This window comes from Canis aureus, chromosome 14 (assembly GCF_053574225.1).
Source record: "Canis aureus isolate CA01 chromosome 14, VMU_Caureus_v.1.0, whole genome shotgun sequence".
NCBI classification, from domain to species: Eukaryota; Metazoa; Chordata; class Mammalia; order Carnivora; family Canidae; genus Canis; species Canis aureus.
In genome coordinates, this window is record NC_135624.1 from 28,354,538 (window position 1) to 28,382,312 (window position 27,775).

The window sequence follows — 27,775 nt, forward strand, 5'->3', positions numbered from 1 at the left end:
GTCAGACCTTACCCTGGAACCTTGAGGCCACTGTGACCTTGGCTTGACGCAGTCCATTTCCTCTCTCAGAAATCACAGTCAAGTGAGGCGCTCCTTGCATGTTTTTATAGTGGGACCACAATTGGGACAAATGTTTAACTTCCTGAAGTGATGGCATTTATTTAAAACCACATGCACGTGCACACGCCTCGCTCGCCACCTTCACGTCCTACTCAGATTCCCTCCATCGTCATGCCCCCTCTGGACATAGTTGGGTGACACCTCCCAGTAGGGAAAAGTCATCTTTCCCTTAAAAGGCCAGTTTCTCAAACTCATGAACTATCTGCCCAAAAGATTACAGAAATAGGTCCTTGGGAGTGACTAAATATATTTAGTGTTTTTCTAGCTTGGAACTTGATTCCCCCACTCCACCCCACATATGCATGCCATTAAAAATAATGCATTGGAAACTCACCCCAGCATTTACCCTTCAGAGACATAATGACAGCTTCCATTTTTTTCTGTGTCTTTTTGCTTTGTGCCAGGCCTTCCGCAGGCAGAGTATTGAATTTTCAAGGTAATCCTGGGAAAATTAAAGATGGTTCTCCCCGTTTTAAGGGTGAGGAAACTGAGTCCTCAGAGATGGGAAGTACCTTGCCTAAAGGTCATGCAGCTGGTGAGTGGCTTAGCAGGGATTTGAAACCATCATGCCTGATTCTAGTCCTCCTGTCAGGGCTCTGGTAGTCATTCAAAACCAGCACAAGGCCCAGAGGATTCTAAGCACCCACTTCAAATCAGATGGACACCCAGGCTCCCTGCAAGTCCTGCCGAGGTTGGCAGACATCTGAATTCCATTGGCTGGTGCTGATGGTCTGTGGGAGTAGTTTTGCGTATTCAGACCCCAGGAGGGATTTTACAGTCAGGCAGGCTGGAGTAGTTGTGGACAGCTAGCTGATTTACAAGGACATTCAGGGTCCTGAGTCCAAAGGCAGGGTCTAGGGTCTGTCTGAGCAGGCCAAAAGTGGAAGGTGCATTTTTTTTTTAAGATTTGTTTATTTATTTGACAGAGATAGGTAGATAGATTGTAGATAGATGATAGATAGAGAGCATCAAGTAGGTAGAGCTGCAGGCAGAGGGAGAGATAGCAGAGCAGACTCCCCACTGAGTAGAGAGCCCGATGCAGGGCTCAATCCCAGGACCCTGAGATCATGGCCCGGGCCGAAGGCAGACGCTCAACTGACTGAGCCACCCGGGTGCCCCAGACGATGTATTTTTGCGTGTGGGGACTGGTGTGTTGTTGTGTTGGCCAGCATCTAGAGCCCCAGCACCTAGGGCTGAACCTGGCATGCAGCACACACCCTGTAAATACGTGTTGATCCTCTCCGATGGTCGTAGCTAATGAGCTTTGCCTTATACTTGTCTGTTAACAAATTCATTCAGCAGGTATTCAACACTCCTGTGGCTCTGCTCTAGGCGCTGGGGAACATAAGAGCAAGCAAGACCAAGCTCCTGCTCTGAATGGAGCTTACATCTAGAGGGGGAAGGAATTAGAGTATATTAGGAAGTAATCTGCTAGGAGAAAAATAAAGCCAAGAGAGAGGGCTTATGGGGGCAGGTGTTCAGAGACATGGATGCAGATGACCTGGGAAAGCGGCTGCAGGGAGAGAGCAGATAGAGAGCGCTGGAAACACCCAGATCAGTCTTGAGGTGGTTGGATAAGTCAAGGTCCCAGTGGCTCCACCAAGGAGGGTTTAATGAGGGGACTGTAGACAGGGCTATAGGAGGCATCACGCAGGTCCAGCCCTGGACGGTGGGGAGAGATTAGTATTGCCAGAGCTAAGTTGGAGGGACCGACCTCTCAGCAGACCACAGGCTGCAGTGTGGAGGGTTCCAGCCCCTGCTGCATGAAGGGTGTCCCACAGTGCCCAAACTTTCCCTTCTTCCGCCCTCTGACCCCTTGCTCGTGCCTCCCCTTGACTGAACTCAGCTAATAGCCACGTGCATCTGGGTGTTGTTGATGGCCCTGGGCATTCACTCCTTGGGTGCAGGGTTGAGTGCACAAGGGCAGACCCTGGATTGGAGTCGGGGGAGAGGACCACAGGACAGTAACCCGGGGGGTGAGGAGGTTCTGTGGCTGGAGGGGAGCGAGCAGATGAGGGGAGGATAGGGCGGAGGTCAGGGAGGCAAGGAGTCCACGCCGCATGGGGCTTTGGGGCTGTATTTGCAGAGAGGTGGGAAGGCAGCAGGGGGTTGGAGCAGATGCATTTAGTATCACTGATGCTGCCATGAGGATAACATTCTCTCTACCGTGCGTGTGGACAGGGGCCCCTTAGGATGAGAGCCAGGACCCCAGAACCAAACCCCGGGGGAGGAAAAGCTTCCCCCCCACCTCCCCTGGATGAGGCATTTGCCTGGTCTACGTGCTGCGTGCCTGCCAGCCCATAAACCACAGGAAAGACAAAGGAGCAGTGAGTCTCAAAGGAGGATATTCTGGAACTCTTGATAATCAGATCCCATTGTAAAGTCACGCTTTGAGTTACAGCGTTGTAATCTTTGTTCCAGTGGAAAACTTTTACAGACTGTCCCCGGCGAGCCCTGAATCCTGTTTGGTTCTCAGAAGGCCTTAAAATAGTGTGGAATGCTGGGAGACGGGCCCTGAGGGGGCAGAGGTCATGCTCACTGCGCTGGCCACACCTTGCGGGGGACAGCCCTGGCCGCGGGGCCTTTCTCCTAGTGGGGCGTTGCAGGGCAGGGCAGGGCACACGAAGGATTTTTGGTGTGCTTGAGTTCCCCCAAAGAGGTTTGTGTGGCGGGAGGCATCAACTGGCACTTCAGGCCACACTGCGCTGGGTCCCCCATGCTGAGCTGGTTCTCGAAGGATGCCCGGGGGCGGGAGGGCGCTCCCGGGGGTCCTGGGTCCATCTCAGGTGGGATCATGAGTAAGTAGAGAGGCCTAGGGCTCCAACTGCTTCTGGTTCTGTCCCCTTCTACCCCTGCCACCGAGCAGACCAGGACCCCTCTGCTGCCTGGAACCCTTCCCCAGAGCTTGCTCTGGAAATGGATGGTTTGGGGCAATATGTTTGAGCCTTAGTCTCCATCCCAGGAAAATGGGGACAATAAACATCAGAGGGCTGTTGAGAACGTTCCTGGCACATAGTGCAGGCTCCGTAAATTCCCTTCCAGGTCAGAATTCAATCTTTATCTGACTCTCATTGCCTAGGAGGAGAGGAAGGCCCATACTACCGGCCCCATTTGATAGGCTTTCAGGTGTCTGATGTGGGATCTACTTGGAATCCTGGGTTTGGCCTCTCACCCTGTGTCACTCTGTATAATTTCATGCCCTATCATCTTTTTTTTTTTCTTTTTTTTTTTTTTTTTTAAGATTTTATTGATTTATTTGAGAGATAGCAAGAGAAAGCACAAGGTGGTGGGATGGGGGAGTGTATGGAGAGGGAGAAGTAGACCCCCCACCAAGCAGGGAGCCCGATTTGGGGCTCAATTCCAGCACCCCAGGATCATAACCTGAGCCGAAGATAGACGCTCAACCGACTGAGTCACCCAGGTGCCCCTTTCCATTTTAGATGTTTAAGACAAAGACTGGAATACGGTTTTGCCTTTTGATGGGACTCTGCACTGTATTTGTTAATGCTCCACTCTGGGGCAGCAATTCTGGAGTCTTTATGAACAGGCTTTGTCTCTCAGGCACAGAGTGTTGCTTCCGGGCCCAGCCCCAGCCCCTCTGAAGGTCATCTGTTCCCTCCTTTCAGAGAGGGCCAGACTTGGCATGTAGGCACGGGTGTGCACGAGCCATCTCTTTTGCTTTGGAAACGACCTGGTTTGTTCCCTAAGCTAAAAATCTTAGAACACGGACATCTTGATCCAGCCTGGTCACTATAGAAGGTCACGGAACTCCCCCAATCTTCTCTGGATACCAGGAGAAGTTGGAGGAGGTGACATCCAGTGATCTGCCCAGTTCCAGACCTTCTAGGACTCACATGGCGGAGAGCAGGTGTCCCAGGGCGAGAGGACCATGTCGGAATCCTCTCTCTGGAACCTTCTGTGATAGGCCCCAGCAGGTCCCCTCTCCTCAGGGTGAGAGCCCAGCTTCCTGTGCAGAAGCAACAGATGGGACCCTGTGAGGACAGAAGAGGTGGGGAAATTGGAAGGAGTTTGTCACGGGCCAGATGTTTATAAATCAAACACTTTGTGAGCAGTACTTGCTTTTTTATAAGAAGTTGGAATCCCTTATCTTCTTGGGCAGACTAGATGTGCTCACATGGTACTTGGTACAGATTCCCTGAGAGAAGCCCCTTTCTTTCCAAAGCATGGCCTCAAAGGACTCTGCTTCTGAAGCTGCTAAATCCTGGGCAGGGGATTCTTGATACGCCTCATCGTTCCTTTGGGGAGCCTCCTGGTTTCTGAATTATTGATGCACGTCTACATTATTAAAAGGCTCTATTTGCATTAGTTAGCTGAATTTAGTGCCCTTGTGAGTGGGAAAGCTGCTTGGGGAGGGCAGTCCTGATGCAGCCTCATGAAAAGTCTGAAATAGTAAGTGTGAAGCCCTCGGCAGAGCTGAGGCTATCATTATTCAAGTGTACTTTTTGGTACCCATGCTGCACACACAGCTCATTTCTCCCCCTTTCCCTTGCCCATGAGGCCTTCCGAACACAGCTCTCTTCCTCCCATGTTTCTACAAGCCACACAACACTCCTGCAACCTGTAATCCTCTTCGGTTCTTAGAGGTGTTACTCAGGTGCCACTTCCCCCAGGAAGTCCTCCCTGACTTCCAGGTTTAGGACAGGCTGCCTATGTTATTAACCCATGAACAGAGCTCTTCTCATGCATTAGCATCAGCATGTCTGTCTCATCCACTAGACTGAACTTCTCAGGGATGAACCTCTGTGCATGGGACAGTGCCTGCAACCTACCTAGCATGTACTCAGTGCGGGAGAAGGTTTCTTAAAGGAGATGGAATTGGAGTTGAGCCCTTTGGAGGGATGATGAGAGCAGGGGAGACAGTGTGTGTGTTGCAAGTAAGGTCTCTGGAGGCTGAAGCAAAGGTGCTTCATTGTGGATCCTGATCTGGTTCCTTCCTTAGAGCTGATGGTCAGAGGGAGGGCTGGTGGACCTTACCTAAGCTTGGAGAGGGTGTTAGGCTGGCTTGCTGATGCACTCATAGCCTGAGTGGGGAGTGGTTTTGGGTCATCAGGGAGGAGGACTCCCAGGGCTTTTGAGCTGGTATTCATTCCCCAAAAATACTAAGATTGTGTCTTTGCTGCTATGGCTGGGTTGGAGGGGAGAGAATGAAGACGGGATGGGAGGAGGCTTAGAAGCCCTTGAGCGCCCAAGCCAGGTGCCAGGTGCATGCTGGAGGGAGAAGAAACGGATGGACAAAGATCTTATGGAGTATAGAAATTTAAGAGCACCAGCCCTTGACCCTAAGCATATAAATATATATATATATATATATATATATATAGCTGACTCAACACCCTTTCTACTCACAGGATGAGGTTATGCAAGTGATATGACCCAGTGCACTCTAGAAGCTGCCAGGGACATAAATAATTCATAACATATGCAAATGAGCTGCCCAGGGTATCTCTGGTCTTGGGGAGAATTCTTAGCCGATCTGAGATATTTACAGAACAGAGTGTTCGTTTCCCAATCCGCAGCCTCCAGGCCTGGCGCAGATTTATGCGTGAGAGCAATTTCCAAAGTGGATGTTTCTCTGGCACCCGTGGTTTTCTCCCTTGAACAAAACTCGTAGAAAGGTCACTCCTGTTTATTGAAACTTCACCTCTCTACTCAACTTGAGTTTCTGAGAGCCTTGCTGCCCCCAGGGGCCCAGGCAGGGCTGCTCTGGTGCCTGTGGACCTTGGGGCCCCAGGGGTGGCCCTTTATCAGAGATGCCCAGGAGACTCACCCAGCGGGGAGCTCTTTCCAAGTGCACACCCCGGACTCCACTCAGGACTGGGGAACGTGCATTGTTAAGGTTCTTCAGGTGATGATGGTGTTAAGCTACTGAGCTAAATGGTCTAAAAACAGAGTACCTGGTCTCGAAAGGCCAGCAGAATGTAAAGAAAGAAAACGAGGTTGGGCCGTTCACCTCCACTTGCACTCTAAGAGCCAGCTCTGTGGCTTGGTTGGCGTTCATGCTGCCTTTGGTCCTGCCCACAGGTTCTTCAGGTCTCCTAGAGTCTCCTCTTGCATAAGGCTTCTTCCTGGCAAGGTCCTTCTTTCCTTTCTGCACGCCTCTGCAAGTAACACGTACATAATTCTTGGAGGTCTCGGCTGAGCCCCACCTTCCCTCCGGCCCTCGCCACAACCGAGCCCTGGTTCTTACCCCAGCATGCGTGCTGCTGGCTCCCTGGTCACAGCTGGAGCCCAGGCCATGTGTGTCCACGTAGCCCACGAGTGCTGGTCACAGTTAAGGGGACAGTTGGTATGTATGAGACACATAGCTCTTCGGGATGAAGACAGTTTCTGGAGGAGGGAGTCTTGAATGGCACTTACCCAGAAGATCTCCTCAATCATAGAAAGCAAAATGGATACCCAAAATACCACTTTCCCCTCTTAAAATCCTATAACACACAAGGCGATGATGTGCTCTGTTGTTGACAGAACCAGGAAGAAATGCACATTATTCGAGAGAATGCAAGATCTCGCATTGAGATACAGTGGTCCCCGCTTATCTGCTGGGGACACATTCTAAGATCCCCAGTGGATGCCTGAAACCTTAGTGCCAAACCTTTGTAGACTGTTTTTTTTTTTTTTTCTCCTACACATACTTACCTGTGATACAGTTTAACTTATAAATTAGGTACAGCTTGAGATTAACAGCAGTAAGTAGTAACACAGTGGAACGGTTATGGTAATAATACTGTAATAAGAGCGATGTGAATGGGATCTCTCTCTCTCTCAGAACATCGCGTTGCCCAGAACTCATCATTCTCCTTGCGACGATGTGGGATGATAAGACGCCTGTGTGTTGAGATGGAGTGAGGGCAACAGTGCAGGCATTCTGACATAGTGTGAGGCTACTTGACCTTGCGACGGTCCGTCAGCAGCAGGATCCTCTGCTTCTGGACCTCGGTTGACAGTGGGTCCCTGAAGCCCTGGGAGGCGAGGCCGTGAATAAGGAGGACGACCGTATTTGCCCAGGAGATCCACCTAGAGATGTTGATGTGAAAGGAGCCATGCTCAGGAGTCTTCGTGTTTCTTCTGTAACAGCTTTAGAGTAGCAAGAGATAGAGCAGCTCAGATATGCATGAATTGGAGGCCGTTGCAGTAAATGATGGCTGGTCGTACAGTGGACTGGATGTGGGAAAGAGTAAAGAATGGCTTTGGACAGGACGTGGGCAGATCTTCGGGTATGTTGTTGCAAAAAAAACCCCCCAAAAAACCAAAAAAAAAACAACCAAAGTGCAGAATAGTGAGGACAGCTAGCCACCTTTTGTGGAAGAAGTGTATGTGTGCAGAAGGGATGTGTAAGGATTTATATGTGCCCAAATTCTGTAAGGATACAGAAACCAACCTGCAGGTGGCAGGCTGTCTGGGCGTGTGGAGGAAGGGGTACGGGGTCGGGGGGACTTTCGATTATGTATCTTTGGGTGTTATTTGGATTTTGAACCATGTCGAATGTATTACCTATTTTTTTTAATTTTTATTTATTTATGATAGTTACATAGAGAGAGAGAGAGAGAGAGAGAGAGGCAGAGACACAGGCAGAGGGAGAAGCAGGCTCCATGCACCGGGAGCCCGGACGTGGGATTCGATCCCGGGTCTCCAGGATCACGCCCTGGGCCAAAGGCAGGCGCCAAACCGCTGCGCCACCCAGGGATCCCTGTATTACCTATTATACATTTAATTAAAAAAATCCATGACCTTCTGGTGGTTAGGCTGGGATTGTCGGTTTGGGGGAGGAGAACCACAATGGCAGAGTGCCATTTCTTATCACATCGTTAGCATCAACAAGCCTTCTACCAATCCCAGTGGAGGGACATTTACAAAATACTTTGATCAGTAAGTACTCCTCAAAACTGGCAAGATCACCGAGAACAAGGAAAATCTGAGAAACTGCCACAGGCCAAGGAGAGCCTAAGGAGACATGAGGACTCAGTGTAATGTGAGATCCTGGGTGAGCTCCTGGAACAGAAGGGGGACATTAGGAAAAGACTCCGAAAATCTGAATCGTGTTAGACTTCAGCTCATAATAATATGTCAATATTGGTTTCTTATTTGGTAAGAAATCCTCATATTAAAGGATAATAGTAGGGGAAACGGGGAGCAGAATATACGGGAACTTTCTGTACTAACAATTTCTCTGTAAAATCTTAAACTATTCTAAAAATTTGTTTGTTTAAAAGTAAGTGGTGGAGGAGCACCTGGGTGGCTCAGTCAGTTAAGCAAGCGTCTGCCTTCAGCTCAGGTCATGATCCCAGGGTCCTGGGATTAAGCCCCATGTGTTGGGCTCCCTGCGCAGGGAGGAGTCTGCTTCTCCCTCTGCTCCTCTCCTTGCTCATGCTCTCTCTCTCTCAAATGTATAAATAAAATCTTAAAAGTAAGTCACTGGCTGGCTCAGTTGGTAGAGCATGTGACTGGTGATCTCAGGGTCTCGAGCCCCACATTGGGCATAGAGATTATTTAATAAAAAATTAAAAGAAGTGGGAAAAAATTTATGGCCTCATTTGATTGTCTCAATAGCCTATGAGTTACTTCTGTCTACAGATGAGAGGCCTGAGGGTCAGAGAGGTTAGAGCTGTGCCCAGGTGCCCGCAGCTGGTACATGGTAGGACCCCACATGTGGCACAGCCCACAGGCAGGGGTGGTGCTGCACAGGCGTGGGAAGGATCTCTGGGATGTTGCTGGGCGCAAGAAATGGAGTGAAGTCCTAGCTCCATTTGTGTGGACGTGGGCTTTGAGGCGCTAGGATTGGAGACACAGCTGGAGGACAGAAGCCAGGGCACCCCCCCCCCCCCCCCCCCCCCCCCGCAGACTCTGAGTTGCCAAGAAAGGGATGGCAAATGGTCTCATTCCTGGGCCGATCCTGATTGGCTGCGGAGAGCTGCCCTGGCTCAGCAGGAAGCATGTGTGATCTTTTATGAGGTTGTCAAGGACAAGGGAAGGGGGATGGAGAACAGACATCGGTAACTGCTGAGCCCGGGGCGGGGGTGTGGTGGGGGGGTGGGACACCCTGGAGGGGTTCCTCCTGGCCCAGTAGGGCCAGTGCTGCAGCCAGACTACTTTCTGTTCCTTTCCTTAGACCTCCTCAGGGTCTCTGTGTGGTGCGGTCAGGGTGGTTTGAGGATGGAGCCGGGCTAAGCCCGGGGTGGGAAATCTTCTGGGTTCCTCCTAGGCTTGAATCCTTTGAGTCTCTGAGGGTAAAAGAACCTGCAGCCTGGCCACCTTTCGGAACAAGGTGTTCCCCAGGAGGTGGAAAGACTGGTTTTCAATCAGATTAAAGGTAGGATCCTGTGGAAGTTCTTGGGGCCCTATCCCAGGGCTCCGTTGTCATCATCCCCAAGAGGTATCTGTTGTCACACTCCTGGCTGGCTGGCAAGGTAAAAGGGGGTGGAAGAAGAACCAGGGACACTGGAAAATAAGAAAGGAGTAAGACTCTGTGTGCTTGTGTGTGCCTTCGCGTGGGTGCTTGTGTGTGTGTGCGCACGCGTGTATGTGGGAGTGTGGGCAAGAGGCTCGCGTGGCTGTGCGCAGGCTGTTGGGGACTAGAAACTTCTTTAAGGGGCAGTGAGGCAAAGGTGAGCCTCTCTTGTAGGCAGCTGCTGGTCAGACATCCAGTTTACAAAATAGGTCATTGAGGAGCAGCTCTTTGGCATTCACAAGGAACCTTTACTTTGTAAAAGATTTTTGTAAAAGATTTTGTAAGATTGTAAAAGATTTTTGATCTCTGGTTTCCCTGATACAGTGTTTGAGGCTTGACCTGGAACGCAGGCAGGCCACACGTACCTGTTGGGGCACACCTCTGTGCTTTTGTTGATGATGTCTTATTCCTGGCCAGGGACCCTAGAAAAGATATCTAGGGGTGCCTGGGCGGGCTTAGTCAGGAGAGCATGCGACTCTTGATCTTGCGATTGTAAGTTTGAGCCCCGCAGTGGGTACAGAGATTACGTAAAAATAAAACCCTAAAAGAAAAAGAAAAAAAAGGATACCTGGTAATAAAAATAGCCGATTCATATAGATTACCAAGCACTGTGACTTGGCTCATAACCCGCGCAGCAATCATGTGGACCGGTGCAGAGTAGCCTTTGCAGATGTTAAGAATGGTCACTTTGCTTGATCTTTGCTGGAGCCCACGGCAGTTTTCAGAGGAGTGTCTGCACATGGGATTGAGCAGTGTAGGACTGGTATATGAATGTTTGTCCTTTAGTTCTTGGGCAGACTCAGTGATGGGTCAGAGTCCCTTTGTCTTAAGAAAACACTGTTACAGAAAAATTTCTAAACATTTTATTTTGAAACAAGACTACAGAAGGAATAAAAAAACAAAACAAAACTGAGGTAGGTGAGTGGAGAATCTCTCCTAAATTTTATTTTTATTTTTATTTTTATTTATTTATTTATTTTAAATAAAGGGAATTTTTTTTAAAAGATTTTACTTATTTATTCATGAGAAACACAGAGGAGAGAGAGAGAGAGAGGCAGAGACACAGGCAGAGGGAGAAGCAAGCTCCTCGCAGGGAGCCCGATGCGGGACTCGATCCTGGATCCTGGGACCACAACCTGAGCTGAAGGCAGATAATCAACTGCTGAGCCACCCAGGCATCCCTCTCTCCTAAATTTTAAATATAAAACTTTTACTGGGGGGGTGAATAGGGTGTCGCGAATAACTTACTAACTTTTTAGGAGATTTTATTTGGGGGGGGAGAGCGTGTGTGTGAGCATGGGGAGGGGGTAGGCAGAGGGAGAAAGAGAAACTCCAGCAGACTCCTGGCTGAGCGTGTGGTCCCGATGCAGGGTTTGATCTCAAGACCCTGAGCTGAAACCTCAGGTCGGATGCCCAACCTGGGCCTTCCAGGCGCCCCTGACTTATTTTTCCATAGTAACCTCTTCTGTAAAGTGTTGGTCTAGGAGATACATTTGGGGGTGAATCTCCTTTCCTGGTGGTTTTTTTCTTTGGGACTCACTGTAGTTTTGTGGGAAGACAGGGCCATGTCTTTCGGCTACTCCTGAGTTCCTAATCTGAAATCCGTCCCACGCCGAGAGACCTGGTTGCTTAACCTGAGAGGACCTCCTCGTGGTCCTCATCTGCCCTCATCTGCCTGCTGCGGGTGATAGTATGCACCTTGCAGGCTTCTGGTCAGAAGGAAGATCCTTGGCCCAGGCACGTGATTGGTGTGCAGTCCCTGGGGCTCTAATCAGGAGCAGAGGGATTTCCTGGATGTGGCATTTTCGCCTCCAGTGGAGGGACGCAGGCCAGGTGTGGGGTGAGAGTCTCGGGACTCAGTAGCAGGAGTTGCTCAGTCTCAGCCTTTTGGCGAGTGAATTTGGAGCAAGGGTCTGGAGTCACAGGCGAGACTTGATTCACTAGGAGGGAGGTTAGGAGGCTCCCACCAGGTAAGCAGACCCTGGTTCTCCATGCAGAAGTGAGACTGGGATGAGGGGTCCCGTGAGCTCCTCATGTTCTGCCCCTGTTTTTCAGTGCGACTGGCTTCAGGGGAGGGACTGATTGTTTCTCTGGCCCAGTCTCTCAGGCTGTGACATGGTCTCTGCTCCTGCACTGAGGTTGGTGAAGTCACTTAGGTGAAGGCTCCTCGAGATTTCCTGGTGCTTAGAGCTCACTCTGCGCCTGACAAGGACGACCCGGAGCCAGGCTGCCTGTGGGCCAACTCTTTGTGATTTGGGGCAACTGTACCTCCCAGGCTCAGAGGCACTGGGGAAGCTGCCTTGATCTCTGGTTTTAGGCTTCTTGGGGCTGAGTCGTAGCCGCAGGAATTGCCTTGATGAATTGTGTTGACTTTGTGTAGAGTCCCAAGTGAAGCAGCAGTATCTGCAGCTGGAACTGAGCAGGTCTGCAGGAACTAGGCAACTGGGAGGAGTCATGGAACCACGTGGTGCTGACTCTGGTCCGCTGCAAGGGGCTGTGAGCCCAGTGGGATGTTTGTGTGACACCTGGGCACTTGGGTGGGTCATCTAAATTAGGCTCAGCACATTCCCCCCTGCTTGGAAGCTTTGGAGCAAGAGGCAGTGAGGTGTATGATGGTTAGTGCATGGACCCTGGCGCTAGCCTGCCTCGGTTCTTATCTTGCTGTGTGATCTTCAGTATGACATTAACCTCTCTGGTCCTCAGCTTTCTCATCTGTGACATAACAGGATGTCTCCTAAAAGGGTTGGGGTTTTAAATGAATTAACAAAGGTAAAGTAGACAGTATGGTGCCTGAGGGTTAAGGGAGGTAAAGCCCTTGGCACAAACTAAGGGCTCAGTAAGTGTGAGCTGCTGTTGTCGGACCTTTATTCCTATTAGCGGAGGCTTGCCCTGCCCTTCTTTCTTCCCATCCCCATAGCAGGCTGGTGCCAGCCCTGTTCACAGCTCTTCCCACAGGGAACCTGGCTGCTCTCCTGTGGCAGTGGGGCCTCCTGAGGGCAGGGCCCCTGGGTCTGGTCCTTTCTGTTTCCATAGCGTCTAGTGCAGTGTCCAGCTAGCTGCGTGGAAGAGGTGCGTAGTAGACAGCAACTGAGTGTGACTTTGGCAGCTTAGGGTTGCTGGGAAAACACAGGGTTCTCTCTCATGCTGTCTAGACTTCAGATTAGAAAGAGTGGGTGGCACAAGGTTATGAGCATCGACCGTGCACAAGACCTTACGTCGGTCAGAGCCGAGAAGTGGATGTGGTGCATGGGCAGCAGGTCCTCCAGAACCTGGGCTCCGGGTGAGGAGGCAAGATACAATCTCTGGCAGCATCAATAGCAATAGAAACCCAGAGCAAGAGTGAAAGTGTGAGTAGGTGAGTCAGTGCCCCAGAAGGAGGCCAGGCAGGAGAAAGTGAAGGGCTGCCCTCAGGGTTCCTGGAGGGCTTCTTGGAAGAGGTGGCTGGTGAGTGACAGGAATTTTGAGAGGGGAAGTGGAGCAAGGGGTGGGGGTGGAGTGGGGGTGTTGGTTGGGGTGGAGGCGGAGTTGTGCTGGTAGAGGCTCAGGTTTTCTTAAGGGTGCTGCCTGCTGCTAGGGGCAGAGGCTTTCTGTAGGCGCGCTGTGTGACCTCAAATGCTGGGGAAGCAGTTGTGGCTGAACTCTGTAAAAGTGCATTGGGGCGGGGGAAGGGAAGAAGGGAGGGAGAGATTGTGGAGGAGGAGGAGGGGAGGAGGAAGAGAGGGATCCAGGGAGGGAGGGAGGGCGCCCGATGCTATTCAAACCTCTGAATGCTACCTAGAATCATCTACCCCACTGATTGTCACCGTCTCTCAGGGGCATGCTCCAGTGCTGCCCTTCATGGTCCTGCAAGCCTGTCATTTCTCTGCCTGGCTCTTGTCTGCCCAGCCCCACAGCCAGTGTGCCGGCATCCTGGCATCCCAGCCATTTCCTGCCCCGCGCTGCCCACCCTCCATCCTGGTCACCCTGTGCAGGCATGACCTCACCCCGCGGCCAGGAAGCCGGGCTCCTGTGCCCGCCTGTTTACCCTGGCATTGGGACAGGTGGATCACGTGCCGCCCCGGGATGCCAGCCTCGTGAGTCGACAGCAGTGGGCACAGGCGGGTGGGAGGAGAGGGCATTCCTCTGGGCTGACTCGCACCCCGCTGGGCTGGCACGGGACCCCTGCTTTGGAGGCAGCTCCGGGGCGCTGGGCCGGCCCAGCTCTGCACTGGGGTGCTGAGTCACTGCCCGGCAGTGTGGCCTCTGAGTCACGGGGGCAGCAACCCTGTCCGCAACAGCAAGTCCTTTGTGGGACCCTCCTGGGCCAAATGGGTGTTTGACCCTCTCTGCCTTTGGCCACCCTCAAGGTCTCTTGCATCCTGATCCCTTTACAGACCCCGCCCCCGTCAGCTGTGCTCCTTTGAGATCCAGAATCCAAGAGCTTGACTCAAGTCAGCAGCTGAGTTACGGGAAAGGGCAAGCCGTGGGCAGATGAAGCAAGCTCGGGCGGGAGCAGACCGGCGAGATCCGGCGAGATCGGGGCGATCGATGGGTGGCGGGTCTCACGCCCTGGCAGGCTCGGGAGGTGCACACAGGTCTCCCGTGTCTTGTGTATTTTGTGGGCCTCTTGGCAGTGACCTTGAAAACCCACCCCACTCTGTGGGAGCAGATACAATAATAACATCTGTGTGTTGACAACCTGCTGCCCTTTATTAATTCTGCTCTTGACCCATAGACGTCAGACACTGGCCTTCTACCTGTTTCATGGTTGATGAAACTGAGGGTTTAGGGGAGCAGACACTGGCTCAGAGTCACAGATCCACGGGCTGGCGTGTTAGGGTAGGGATTGGAGCCCAGACCTCCGTTCACTGTGAGACTGAGTTTGTTCTCTCTCTCTCTCTCTCTCTCCCTCTCCCTCCTTCCCTCTTTTTTCTTTGCCTCTTTGCCTCTTGGCTGCTGGGATCTTTCCCGAGGAAGGCAGCTGTCAACCTTGTAGGTAGCCCACTATTAAAAGGAAACAAAAGTGTCATTGGGAGCCCTGCTGTCACTGTGGATTGAGCGGGCATGCTGAGCCCTGAGGGCCAGACTGGGGAGTTGGATGGACCTCATCCATGGACTGAGAAAGCAGCAGCTGAGACCCTGACCAAGGCCCTGACTGGGAGGGCCTCCCAGGGTGCCTCTGAGGGTGCCGGCTGGGAGCTGGGGTGGGGATGGGGCTTGCTCAGGAGAAACTGGGCAGCTCTCTGACCCAGAGGGGAAGTCTGTGTTGAGGCTGTAGGGTGCTGGGGAGGTATCTTGGGCCTAAGCTTCAGGTTTCAGAGGTACCCTCCTCTAGTCGGTGACTTTGGTGGGGGAGGGGGACACTTACTTTCTGCTGGTCTCAGCTGTCTCTTACAGAAGGGGAGAGGTGGTTGTCCTGGATCAGGGTTTCTAAAGCACAGCCCCCATGTCTCCTGGGGGCAGGGACACCCGCTGGGGGCTGAAGGCTTAGAACCTGCATTTGGAGTGAGCTTCCCAGGTGAGGCTGCAGAACCCCTTTGAGGTCAGACCCTGACTCTGTGGGTAAGGCCTCCAGGTGTTCCCACCCTCTGCCTCTGTGCTCTGAGCTGAGACCCTTACAGCTGCTGGCCTCAGCCTGAAATGTGGCTTAGGGCCAAATGGGCTCCACAGATAGGGTTTTGGTGGGCCTGGGGGTGAAATCCCTAAGGATACTCTCCATCCACTTTATGTAGAGAGTGGGATTTCTGGCCTGACTTGGGATGGGGAGGGGTCCCATTGGCACGGCCGCCACCCTGGCTGCAGCTGAACAAGCTGCCTCTGACGATCGCCTCTGTCCAGCCCCCACCATCCGGCCCTTTCCCCGGCCTCCCCCATGGGAGCCACATGCCAGTTGTCACTTATAACCTTGCTCATCCTGTGAAATATTTTTTTTCTTTCTGTGAAATATTTCTTAGGCCCACCTCTCTATCCAACGTAGTAGAGGCGAACAATGACTTCATGTTTCTAGAAAGATGAGAGTAGACACCTCTCTTCATGGAGGAATTTCTTGTATCTGCTGTCCACTCTGGACACAGGCCGGAGGACCAGGGAGGGCGTTGGTGGAGAAGGGGAGTGTGCAGGTCCCGGCTGGCGTGTCAGATTGACTTGGAAACACGGCAGCTGTCCTATAGTAGCCATCAATTGGGGTTTTCTATGTGCCGGGCTTATGCCAAAGTACCTTTCTTTATTAACCTATCTAATTCTTAACAAAAAGCTAACGGGGAGGTGTACTGTCCTCATCCCTTTCAGAGATGAAGCAGCTCGGTAAGCAGCTCGTAAGGGGCAGGGCCAGCCTGCAGTTAGGCCTGGAGGGTGGAGCCCAGGCCTGGTGCTCCTCACTGTGCCTTGGCCCCATGTCATAGGCCTCAGATAATCCACCAAGCTCTTGCTAAGAAGTGCTTACATGTACTGCCCCGTATTTCATTTCATGCAGACCTCCCGCCCTCATGTTACCCCATTCAGTTGAGCACACACGGGGTTAGTGCTGAACTTCGATCCGGGAATCACTGCAAAGTCACACCTGGGGTTGATCTTGGGCAGGGTGTTAATCTATCCTGCCCTAGCCTCAGTTTCCTTATCCGTAAAATGGGTGTGATACCAACCAGGTCAAAGGTTGTCAAATGAGACTCTCATGTATGAAGTGCCTGGTACACAGGAGGCCCTCAGCAATGATCTGTTTCTTTGTCCCTACAAGTAGAGAAGCTGAGTCACGAGTCCTGAGGGGAGATCCCTTTTTCTTCTCTCCTTGAATGTGTCATCTCCCCATTCCTTAAGCTTGCGTTCCCTGGGTGTGGTGAGCCCCAGGCATGATGGCTGGTGACATACAAGCCGGTGGACTCCTCCTTTCACGTGGGGCCCCGTGGGTGCAACAGTGCCCCAGGGACTGTGGCGAGTGGTCTGCGGGGAATCCGGGCGGGTGACCTCCCAGAGCCCCCAGCAGCTGGTTGCCCGGCGACCAGGAGAGGAGCAGGTTTTGGTGGTGGCTGGTGGTGCTGCGGGAAGGAGGGCTCCTGGCAACACGGGTTCCCAGTTGTGGGCGCTGGGGTGCGGTATGGGGCCAGGAACGGGCTGCTCCCCAAGGTGCCTTCTGAAGCCAGGGAGAGGGCGGGGAGGTGGGAACATTTAGAGAAAGGATTCTGGGGAGCTTAGGAGCTAGAGGAGCACCAGGGGGGACCCACCGGGGAGACTGCCTGCCGGCAGGTAGTCTGCTCAACAAGAGGAATTGAGAGCCAGGTTCTAGCTCTGGAGCACTCGCCCTCCTGTGGGGTTGATCACTTTGCCATGTGGCTGTTTCTCCCCCTCCTGCTGCGTGACCTTCTGAAGCGCAGGGAAGCCTCCTTGCCCAGTGCCCTCCGCACGGAAACGTCAAGACATGAACTCTGGGATGTCACTGTGGACCTGTCACCAGCCTGCCTTCTCTTTGGTCTGCTGCTGTCATGTTGGTGAGGCACCCCCTCCTCACCTCTTCCCTAGGGATTTCACCTAGCGATTCCTTTCTTCTCCATGCTTCCATCCGTACTTCTCTGCTTCCTTCCACCCTTCTGTGTGCTTTTTCTTCCAGCCATCCCTCTCTATTTCATCCCACACAACGACCCTTTGACCCCGCTGAGCTGCCCCTCCGCCCAGCTGCCCTTCCACCCATATGACAGCCATCGACTCCCTACTGGGTACCAGCCCTGGGCCTGGCTCTGGAGGTGCACGGATGGGTAAGAGCCAGCAAGGTCGCTGCTCCGCATGCTAGTTCATATTCTGGGAGGAAGCTCAGCGCGTCATTAAGTCCTTTTCGTACACACAGCATAGGAGGCACTAATGGAAGTATTAACTGGAGCACACTGGACCATGGAGGGGAGAGCGGGTTCAGCTTGGGGGGCCTCAGGCAGGTTCCACTGGAGAACTGTTTGAATTGACTCTTGGAGGGTGAATGACTTCTTGAGGCTGGCGGGAGCCTTCAGATCCACCATCACTCAGGCCTCTGCCACAGAAGTGGGGGGAACTTAACAGCCACCCCCCCCCCCAGCATGCTTATGTGTGAATACAGGCAGACGATAAAAACAGAAAAAAAAATAAAGCCAAAAGGCAGATCACCTATATTCCTCCTGATGCTGGGCAGTAGCCACTCCTGGCATCTTGCTTCCTGTTTCCATATGGCTCCGTGTTTTGACTTGGCTCACTTAAACATTCTCTCATGACCATTTCCCCATGCCTTTCAAAGTTTTAAAAACTTGTTTTGAGCAGCTTTCCCCTCTGTGATCATGCACCTGTGCAAGAAAGATCTTCTAAGTTGTGCGTCCTTTCTCGTGGGGTTGAGCTTTCTCTGTGAGGGTGAAGTGAGGACAGTCTGTCAAGATGCCTCCCACCCCTTAGGGGCGCCTGGGTGGCTCAGTTGCTTAAGCAGCTGCCTTCTGCTTAGGTCATGATCTCCAGGTCCTGGGATCGAGCCCCATGAGCCCCATGAGCCCCATGTAGGGCTCCTTGCCCAGCAGGGAACCTGCTTCTCCCTCTCCCTTTCCCTCCTGCTCATGCGCACTCTCTCTCAAATAAAATAAATACAATCTTAAAAAAAAAGTGCCTTGCCCACGATGACAGCGCAGAGCCCATGTGCGCAGGCTGTGGGAACATGACTGACGTCATGCTCACTAGCCAGGTCAGCACTGCCAGGCACTCACGTTTTCCTCTGTTTGCTTGTTACAACACACACACCTTTTCATGCATCTCTGGCTGTTTCCTTGGCACAGCCGCCTGCCCCCTGCAAGGTATGAGGAGTTTTATGGAGTCTTCTTTTTTTAAGGTTTATTATTTTTAAAAAATATTTTATTTGACAGAGAGAGAGAGAGAGAGAGAGAGAGCAAGCGCACAAGCAAGGGGTGCGAGAGGGAGAGGGAGAAGCCGGTTCCCCACTGAGCAGGGAGCCCGATATGGGGCTTGATCCCAAAAACCTGGGATCCTCACCTGAGCTGGGGGCAGATGCTTAATCCACTGAGCCACCCAGGCGCCCCCATGGAGTCTTGATGTATTGTGTCAGTTTTCCTTTGAGGAATATTTCACTGGCCATCACTCCACAGACAGTGCTCAGAAGGGCTAGCGAGACTGTGCCCTAGGATTGGAACATTTCTGATGAATGCGACAAACCCTACCGTAGGAGTGAAGGGTGAAGGCCTGCGACGGGCACAAGCCTCCAAACAAAGAAAACGATGTCCTTGTAGATTTTCTTTGACCTCCCGGTGTGACTGACCAGCTTTTCATGTGTATTACCTGTTTGTGTTTTGTCAACTGGTCATTTCCTTTGGGGTGTTAGCAGTTTTTTTCTCATTGATTTGTAAGATCTGTTTTGAATAACCCGTGAATTTTGCAGATGGGAATGGGGAGCCCCACTAGACTCTTTGTTAGGCATGCCCTTCCAGGAAGGGGCTCCTCCATTTCCATGGGGTGCATTTCTTTACAAATCTGCATCTGATTGTGGTAGCAAAATCATGTTTTGCAAGTGAATGCAGGACCTATCTCATTAATCTGGGCAGTTGCCAATTTTAAAAGTTCTCAGGTAAGTGGTATTTCCCAAGGGAGCTTCTCTCTTCTCTCTTCCTTTCTTCATAAACAAATTATAAACCCTGCTAATTTCCCGGGTCCGTGTGTCACCTCTTCAGGACCTCCACCTGGAACCCACAGATTAACTACCCATGGGGGGTGGGTGGACTTATCCAATCACAGCGTCTGCAGCAGTTTTTATTTTTAACTCCATGGATATTCGTGCCAACATTTGTTTGCTGTCTGCTTCTCAGTTCTTCTCAAGGGATGTGGATCTTCTTGAGGGCAGGAACCGAGCATCATAGGTGTTACCTAAGTCCCTTTGTAGTGCTTGGAAATGAATACCCAGAGTTGTAAAGTGACTTGCCTAAGGCCACCTAGTGTGGACGTGGTGTGGGTGCGGCTGGTTTGATTCTCCAGGAGGCTTTGCACCTATAGTCAGGGTTTGCTTTGGTACCTGGGTGAGCAGAGCAAAGGTTGGCTGGCCTGACAGGCCTTGTCCCCATGCCCCACTGGCATCGGTCATTCTGGGTTACTCTGGCTCAGTGAGGACAGAGTGAGATCTAGGGGAAAGGTTGGGACTGGTTTCTAGGTGAGTGCCAAGTGACAGCCAGCTGTGACCTCTGCTTGGCGGTACCCGTGCTGCACCCAGAATGGTGTCCCCCAGGACTGCTGTAGAAGGAAAAAGAAGCTTTCTTTGTCACAAGCTGGGGCATGAAACTCTCTGGGAATTCTGGTTGCATCATTCCAATGCGCATCCTGCTGGCAGCAGAAGCCACAGGTGGAGTGTGGGTTTGCACTGGGGGTGGGGAGAGAGAGAAAGTCTCTCCATGGTGGTCAGGTAACTTCCGTGTGGGTTGAGATGCTTGGTTCCTGGGTGGGCAGGGATGGGGGAGGCCTCATAGGGGAGGGGAGAGAGCCCACCTGCTGGAATTGGGTGTTCCCATTCCCTCTTGCGTGGGGGATGGATGGGTGGTTGGGACCATCCCAGAGCCTCTGGGATCAGATCAGGTTCAGACAGGCTTTTTCAGGGGGGTGGAGTGGTAGGTACTAATCTGGGGGTCTTCCTTCCTGGGGGCTTTGTGGGTCTTGAGCAGCAAGCACCCTGGGCTTTGGCACCAACATATGGGTGTGGCCAGCGGGATAACACCCACCTACCCCGCCCCCAGATGTTTGCATACTAATCCCTGAACCTGTGAATATGTGGTCAAGGGGAATTCAGGTTGTAGGTGGAATGAAGGCTGACCTTATATTAGGGAGATTATCTTGGCTTTTTGGATGGGTCTGAAGTCATCACAAGAGTCCCTAAAAGTGGAAGAGGAAGGCAGAAGAGGTCAGAGCGATATAAGAAGTAACACTGCTAGCGCTCTCTCTCTAGATGGCTCATTGCTGGCCATGAGCCAGGGTGTACGAGCAGACTCTAGAAATTGAAAAGGCAAGGAATCCGGAATCCCCTCCAGAGCCTCCAGAAAGGAAATGTAGCTCTGCTGACCCTCAGCGAGACCCCCTTGGAACGTTTTCCCTCCAGAACTGTAAGATAGTCAATTTGTGTGCATTGAAGGCATGAGCTTGTGGTGGTTTGTTCTGGCAACCCGGGGAAGCTAATGCAGTGGGCACAGCATTTGATGGCCGCACTTGGTGTCCTGCACCATGAGGGAGTGGCAGCTGGAGACTGTCAGAAGGAAGTGTCCTTTCCGGTGTGGCACTGGCTGGCAACCTTGTATTTGTGTGTGATCGCCGTTGACTGAGACCAAAGCCTCCCTGGTGGCCTGGCAGGGACGGCTTGAGTAACCAGGTGGTCTGAGGTCGGTATGACAAAAGATATTGTGTAAATGCCAAGCGCCCATTACCTCTCCCTCTGAAAGCTCAACCTTTGGCTCAGGGCAGCTTAAAGGTGCATTAGATGTTGGGACCTCTTCCCCTCTCACTCTGCTCTTTTAAGTTTTAATTTTTGGTCTGTTGGAGTTTGGTATTTCTTTAAGGTGCTTGGAAGCCATGGCTCTGCACCTGCTCAGGGCCCAGCACCTTCTCAGTCTTTCCTGGACGCACGTCCAAGGTCTGCTGATAAGGCTCTTGGAAGCTGCATGTGCAGGGAAACCCCCATTCTCTTTTGTGCTCCTGCCCCAGGGATAAGATATCAGCCAGGGGGCTGGATAGAGGTGACCCTGGTCCCAACCTGAGGCCCACTGCTTACCTGCTCAGGTCTTGGCCAGGCTGATCCACGCTTGGAAAGCAGGCACTGCCCACCCCTGCAGCCTGGTAGGAGCCTGCTAGGAGCCTGGAGATGAACAGGGGCGTGAAGTAGGTGGCTGCCTGGAGGAGGAGGCTGGCCTAATACAGAGAGGGTGGACCAGGAGAACCCTGTAGGGTCTGGGTGAACTTGCACTGAGAGCATGGAGCTAGGAGCCTGCTGTTGCTGAGGGGCTGGGGTGCAGTGTCAGAAGCCCCCTCAGAGACCTTAGCTTGTGCCGGAAGCTTGGCTATCTGCTTGTGAGCACAGGCATTTATGGAGGGCATTGGCATTGTTATATTCTATATGGACAGCCTCCTGTACTGTACCAGCAAGGAAACCCAGGCCCAAAGAGGCAAGCGTCTTGCCTCCTGTCTGGAGTCCTGTACAGGTATTTCACACTGTTCGAGAGACATGGGGAGCCTTGAAGTTTATCTTTTAGAAGTCTGGGCCATTTTAGCAGAAGGTACACTGTGTCTGTAAGGGTGTGTGTGTGTGTGAGTGTGAGTGTGTGAGGTTTGAGTTCACTGTGTAGGATGACTTGCCTCCTTAAACCCAACCTTGGACAGCTCCCGTCTTCTTCATCACCTGGGCCGAGTGTGGGCTGCTCACCTGGTGAGGCTCCGAGCAATAACTTGTGTGCAGGGCCTGGCTCCTCTGGCCTCAGATGCCCTGCGCCGTCCTCCTCGGGCTCCATCACACAAAATGTGAGGAATGGCTGGGGACGCTGCCTGGGCTTGCGTTTGGCCTCTGTCGGGGTGTCGTTGTCAGAAAGGATGCAGAGGCAGAGGGAGAAGCAGGCTCCATGCAGGGAGCCTGTCGTGGGACTCGATCCCGGGTCTCCAGGATCAGGCCCTGGGCCGAAGGCTAAACCGCTGAGCCACCCGGGGATTCCCCCTGCCAGCCCTTTTATGTGCAAACCCGACCATCCGCTCCTACACCTGGAACACCCCCAAGCACTCCCTCCTCCAGCGAGAGGGGTGAGAGGTGAGGAATTTCGTGGGGAGCATTATCTGATCGTGAGGTGCACATTCCACCGAACTGTCCTGGGGTCCAGGCTGGAATAACAATGAGGGATGCTGGCAGATGTCTGCCTCCTAGTGCTCCTGGAGGATGCTCTGTTCTGGAAGGGCTCTGCTGAACCAGCTCTTGTTTTCCTGCATTTCCGCTGCTCTCCTTCTTCCTCTGACAAAGGAGAGCCATTGGGATGGTAATGCTCTTCCTGCTGGCCTTGGATCCAGGTGAAAAATGGATTTGGAAGACAGGGGGAGGCTGTGCAGTCTCGCTTTTTGTGGAGGTGTGCTGGGGGCCCGCGGGCCGATGGGGGTGATGAGATGGGACCTGATAGAAACCCAAGTCTTCTGAGTCGTCACCCCTTAAGGGGCATCTCTTTTAATATAGATATGCCAGAGGCTCTAGGTCACCCATCCCCTAATAAAATGTGCTGCTCCTGGTGAATCTAAACTGCATCTTCACGGAGGGTGGGAAGCCCCCCAGAAATCATTATGAAAGGAACAGATAAGAAAAGGGAACCACTTAGCCATGGGGGCATTATAACTGGACTTTGTGATCTTCCTTCTGTCCTCATCCACTAGTAGTTTTAACTTGACTTTCTCAATAATTTGTTTTTTCTTACTATAAAATAAATATTTTGTTTTGCAAAAAATTACGGCGCACTTCTTATGAACTAGGCAGCTGTTCTAAGTCCTTTGCAAATAGTTATTCATTTAATTTGATCCGATAGCCGTCCTATGAGGTGGTGCTAGGGCAGAGGTTAGGTGCCGGGGACAGAGTGTGGGTTGTAAGGTAAAGACCTGGCAGTGTGGCCCGAGGGCCTGAGGCCTTCTCCACTCTGAGAAGGAGAAAATGAAAAATGTTAGTTGCACCACCCAGAAATAAACACCCTGAAGTACATCTCTAACATGGGGCATAGTTCTGGGGTTTTATAGAACACTTCATTGTATAGAAGCATCAAAAAGTTCGTTGAACCAGTTTCCCATCATTTGAATTAGTAACATGTTTTTTAATGGTCCTGCATATGTACTTCTGCACTCTGAGCCTCTATCCTCTACACATATTTCTTATTTTTAGTGTCATCTCTTTACTTTTGAAAAGTTTATGAGGCCTTAAGAATGACTTAAAATTCCCCTAGACGCATCCATGGGCACCGCTCTGCCCTCAGTGCCTACTTCGGGGTTAGGGAGTTGCTTCTGGTGGGCTGAGGTCAGTAATTAGCAGCTTAGGGCAGTGTTGGTGGCAGAGATGCCAGTGACCAGAGGTCTAGGGGCCAGGTTCAGGATGGGGTCCAGGGAAGGATCCAACAGTGTGCCTATTACGTATTACAATCAATTATTTAAGCTGTCATTAGTAAGTCATGAAGCTGACATTATTCTTTATTATTAAACACCAGAATGATGCTAATGCTACCATGTATTAATTATTTAAGTTTCATTACTTAGTATTAAGCTTTGTAGTGCTTGACTAACATTGAAAGTCAGAGGACCAAAGATGTTAGACCGTGCCAACCGTTTTCCATCACGATTTTCTTCTTCCTGTTTTCCTGAGAGCTTGAGGATCTGTTTGTGGGTACCATTCCCTGCAACTCTGTAACCTGACGTTTGAGAATGTCTGTCAAGCTTTCCTTTGTAATAGAAGGCCACAGTGGACAGCCGTGGTGGGTGGAATAACCTCTCTTCTTCCCCCATTCTGTGTTGCTGGGACCTCAGAATGTGGCTTTGTTTGGACATAGGGTCTTTGCAGATGCAGTTGGTTCTCCTGAGTGGGATGTGCTTAGAGGAGAGGCAGGAGCACAGAGGGAAATGCTCTGGAGAGACACGGAGAGGAGGCCGTGTGACATGGGGGCAGAGGCTCCAGAGGTGCAGCTGCGAGCCAAGGAAGGCCAGGCGTGGCGGGGAGCCTCTGGGGCCAGGGTGATGCAAAGTAGGATTCCTGAGATGGTCACCCATGCAGAGCCATCCTCCCTCGGAGGGGAGAAGGTGGACAGAAGAAGGAGCCCCCTCCCTCGACCTTTACGAAGTGCCAGGTGAAGGAAGATGACGTGTGCTGTGAACCCGGCCCAGGCAAGCATCCTCCTCAGCCAGAGGAACCTCTCTCCCTTATGAGCAGTGCAACCTTGAGAAAGCAGCGTAAAGTCCCTGGACCTCAGTGATGTCCTTACTTGGAACAGGTGAACCTGTCTTGGGGTGGTGGCCAGGATTAAAGGTGATAGTGCGTCCAGAACCCCAGTGCGTGTTGCTGCCCCAGAATGTTAGCAACTTACTGTGTGCAGAAGAGAGAACTAGTGTTGCTGAATATTTGCCATTTCTATTAACACATGTCACTTTCCATCCAGTGACAGGGAAGGGCGAGAACCCCACAGGGTGAAGCTGAATCCATTCCTGTCCTCTTGGACTCTCTCCACATCCCCATGTAGGTGGGTTGAGTAACCAGGCTTGGTCTACCCCCCTCTACAGGGGAAAAAAGGTCAGGGAGAGAATGGAGAAATATGACATGCTGAGGAGTGGTGGTGGTTGCTGGATGGGGGCTTGTCCAGGCCACACCAGGAGGTGTGTGTTGGAGATTGACACTTGGAGCAGGTGACACACATCTACATTGCGGCCTAGTGTTAATGGCTAATCCGATGCCCAGGAACGTTCCCGAAGATGGAAGACCTCAGGAGGAGCCTGGGGTTCGCTCATGGGGGGTGGGAGCAGCGATATGAAAACCTGTATGATGAAATAAACATCAAGGCGGAACGGGAACCCCACTCCCAGTGTCACACCACCCCCTGGGTTTGGTCATGCAGATCATGGGAGTGGAAGGGTTTTGAGGAAGCATTGAATTTTAGCCTTTGCCATCTGCACATCTGTTTTCACAGCTTAGGAAATTTGGTGTCAGAGAGGTTATTTGGGTTCCATGGCCCTTTCCCAGAACTGGGGAAGAGTGTGCATTTTCCCGTGTCCCTTTGTGTGTGTCACCTCCCAGCCCTGGCTCTTGAGTTCACAGGGGCAGGGCCAGGGCCAGGGCCAGGTACATTGGGGTGAGCAGTGCCCAGGCTGCCTACCGCTTTGCTCCATAGGTTGGGGTTTTGCAAGTCCTGTTGCAGCAGCCGGATGTGCGGGACTCCTGGTGCCCAGGGTCCCCGACCTTATCTAGCCCTAGGCAGGAGTCCGTTAGAAACAGGTGCCGTGTGTGACTGCAGTGTGGGCAGGATATCTTTCATGCAAAGAGATGATTAGGATATAGCTCTTTGGTGCTTTTGGACCTACAGCCAGGAACTGTTCTGGCACCCGGAGAAGAATATCCACAAATTCTAGTGCCAGATGCGGATTCAAAACCAAGCAAAATACCTGTATTTTTTTCCTGCTAATATGCTTATTGGGGAAAAAAAAAAAGCCTCAACCACAGCAGAAATGTAAAAGTAGGAAGTGACCTTTTCGTAGAATGTCATCACTGTCCTTTGGCAGTGAATGTGAATGCACGGAGTCAGAAAACCCTGGCTTGGAATCCCAGCTTGACTCTTGCAGTTTCTAAAGGTCTCCCGTGAGGGAACAGTCCTGCCACCCCTGAGCGCCATCGGAGGAGCTTGCGGAGATGTTTGATGAAATTACGTCCGGGGCTGTCCCTGGTCCTACGTGGCTTGTTACATTCTTTGTCGCCATTCCCACCCCTTTGCTTCTGATCTTCTAGTAATCTGGACCCGGGAGAGCAAGAGTGGCTAGGAAAGCCCTGTGCATTCTCCGTTCTGTTGCTGGCTGCACGGGCGAGCTGCTGTCTCCGCCCCAGCTCTGCTCTCTTCTTCCCTTGCTGGTGTTGGGCCAGTTCCAGGCTCTCCTGGCCAGGCTGGGCAAGCACATGGAGCAGCAGGCACCCAGCTGGAAGCATCTGTCCCGCGACCTGGGCCTGCCTCTGGCCTTGGGAGTGTCCTCCCAGGGGTCCTAGAGAAAGGCAGGCGAGTTGAGACAGAGTTCATGTTCCTCCTTGCAGACTCTCGAAATGCCCGTGACACGTGTCGTGTTTCCCCTTCCATTCATTTTCCTGCACTATCTGGGTGTGCTTGGCGCACTGAACTACATGAAGAACGACACTGTCTCATCCTTAACTAATTTGGAAAATGAATAGAAAAGGAGACCCCTTTTAATTTCTGGAAGCATAGGGACCATGTTCATCATTCCGGAACATTCTTGGCTGCTAAGAAATGACGGTGGTTAATGTTCACGCACTGAGCTGCCGGGGAGGCATTTGGGGGGTGGGGTGGGGGAGTAGTAATATTGGCTAATATTTGTTGAGTGAGGGACCGCCGTGCACTTTGCACGGATTATCTCATTTTATCCTCCCCAGCAGTCCTGAGAAGTAAGGGCAAGTTGTTAATTTCTGAGGAGGAAGGCAGACCATCCGAATGCTAACTACGCCTCCTGGGGTACACAGTGAATAGTGGAAGCCGAATGCAAACCGAGCCTGGGTCTCCAGAGGGGATATTTCCCTCCCAGAATCTTCGTGCAACTCTCTGCTCCGCTGCCTCTGGGATGCGGTGGTTCGGCATCGTCCACTTTTCTTTTGGAATCTTTTTGCCGTCTCTCCATTAGAAACAGATGCATTCTGGCCAAGCACTGTCACTAACACAGTGACTGATTAGCCAGTGTGAACGTTAGTTGAGCATCTGCAGTGTTAGGTTCTGGGAGACACAGAATTTAAGGATGGTTACAGTTGCTGTCCTCGGGCTGCTTACTTGCAGGTTGTAATGGAGGAAGCTCAGGCTGCATATAAATGTTGGCAGTTCAATGTGGGGCCAGGGATATGGAGAGAGTAAGGCCTACGTGCTTTTCGAACATACTGGTGTCGATTATTGGGTTGCCAGGTAGAGCCATTGGAGCAGAGGAGATGACAGGTCTGGAATTTAAAATCCCTGTGGTGTCTGTCACTATGCTGTGGGAGCTCTGGGGGAGGGACAGTGGCAGATCCAGCTGTGAGTCACAAAGGGATGATGAGAGAATTGAGAAGGCTGCACAGAGGAGGGCTTTGCAGGATGAGTAGGAGTTCACCTAGAGGGCTGACCAGTTGGAGGCACAGCAGGAGCAGAGGCCCAGAGGAAGGTCAGCAAGGGGCATGTCCAGTGTGGCCCGAGTGCAGAGGTGGCTGTAGCTGAGGCTGAAAGTTTAAGAGCTCGGACCATGGGATCTTAGACCCAGTTCATCTTATTACCCCTTTGTTACTGGTACTGTGGTTCTGTCACCCTCATGCCAGCATGGGACTGGTATTTGTAGGGGCACCAAGCCATTGAGGTGCATGCTGCCTCTGACCTAGAAGGCGCTCCTACTGTTAGCTGTGGGCATCAAGTCAGGCCTGATTGTGAGGCTGTTGACTAATCTGCAGATCTGAGAGAGGGAAGTGAGGTGATCTGATATGTCAGGTGACCCCCT

The 27,775-nt window shown here is 52.0% G+C and overlaps 1 protein-coding gene across 40 annotated transcripts in view; it reads left to right on the plus strand.

Annotated features, from left to right (window-relative positions):
* The window catches only part of LOC144283315 (uncharacterized), a 237,817-nt gene that overhangs the window by 31,910 nt on the left and 178,132 nt on the right, over window positions 1-27,775 (plus strand). Inside the window, exon 1 of one of the 40 annotated variants that reach the window (XR_013351783.1) lies at window positions 9,076-9,131. The exons of the other annotated variants lie outside the window; for them this stretch is intronic. The gene's annotated coding sequence lies outside the window, so the exon portion shown is untranslated. Of the gene's footprint in view, window positions 1-9,075; window positions 9,132-27,775 lie in introns of those variants that run through there. 40 annotated transcript variants of the gene reach the window in all.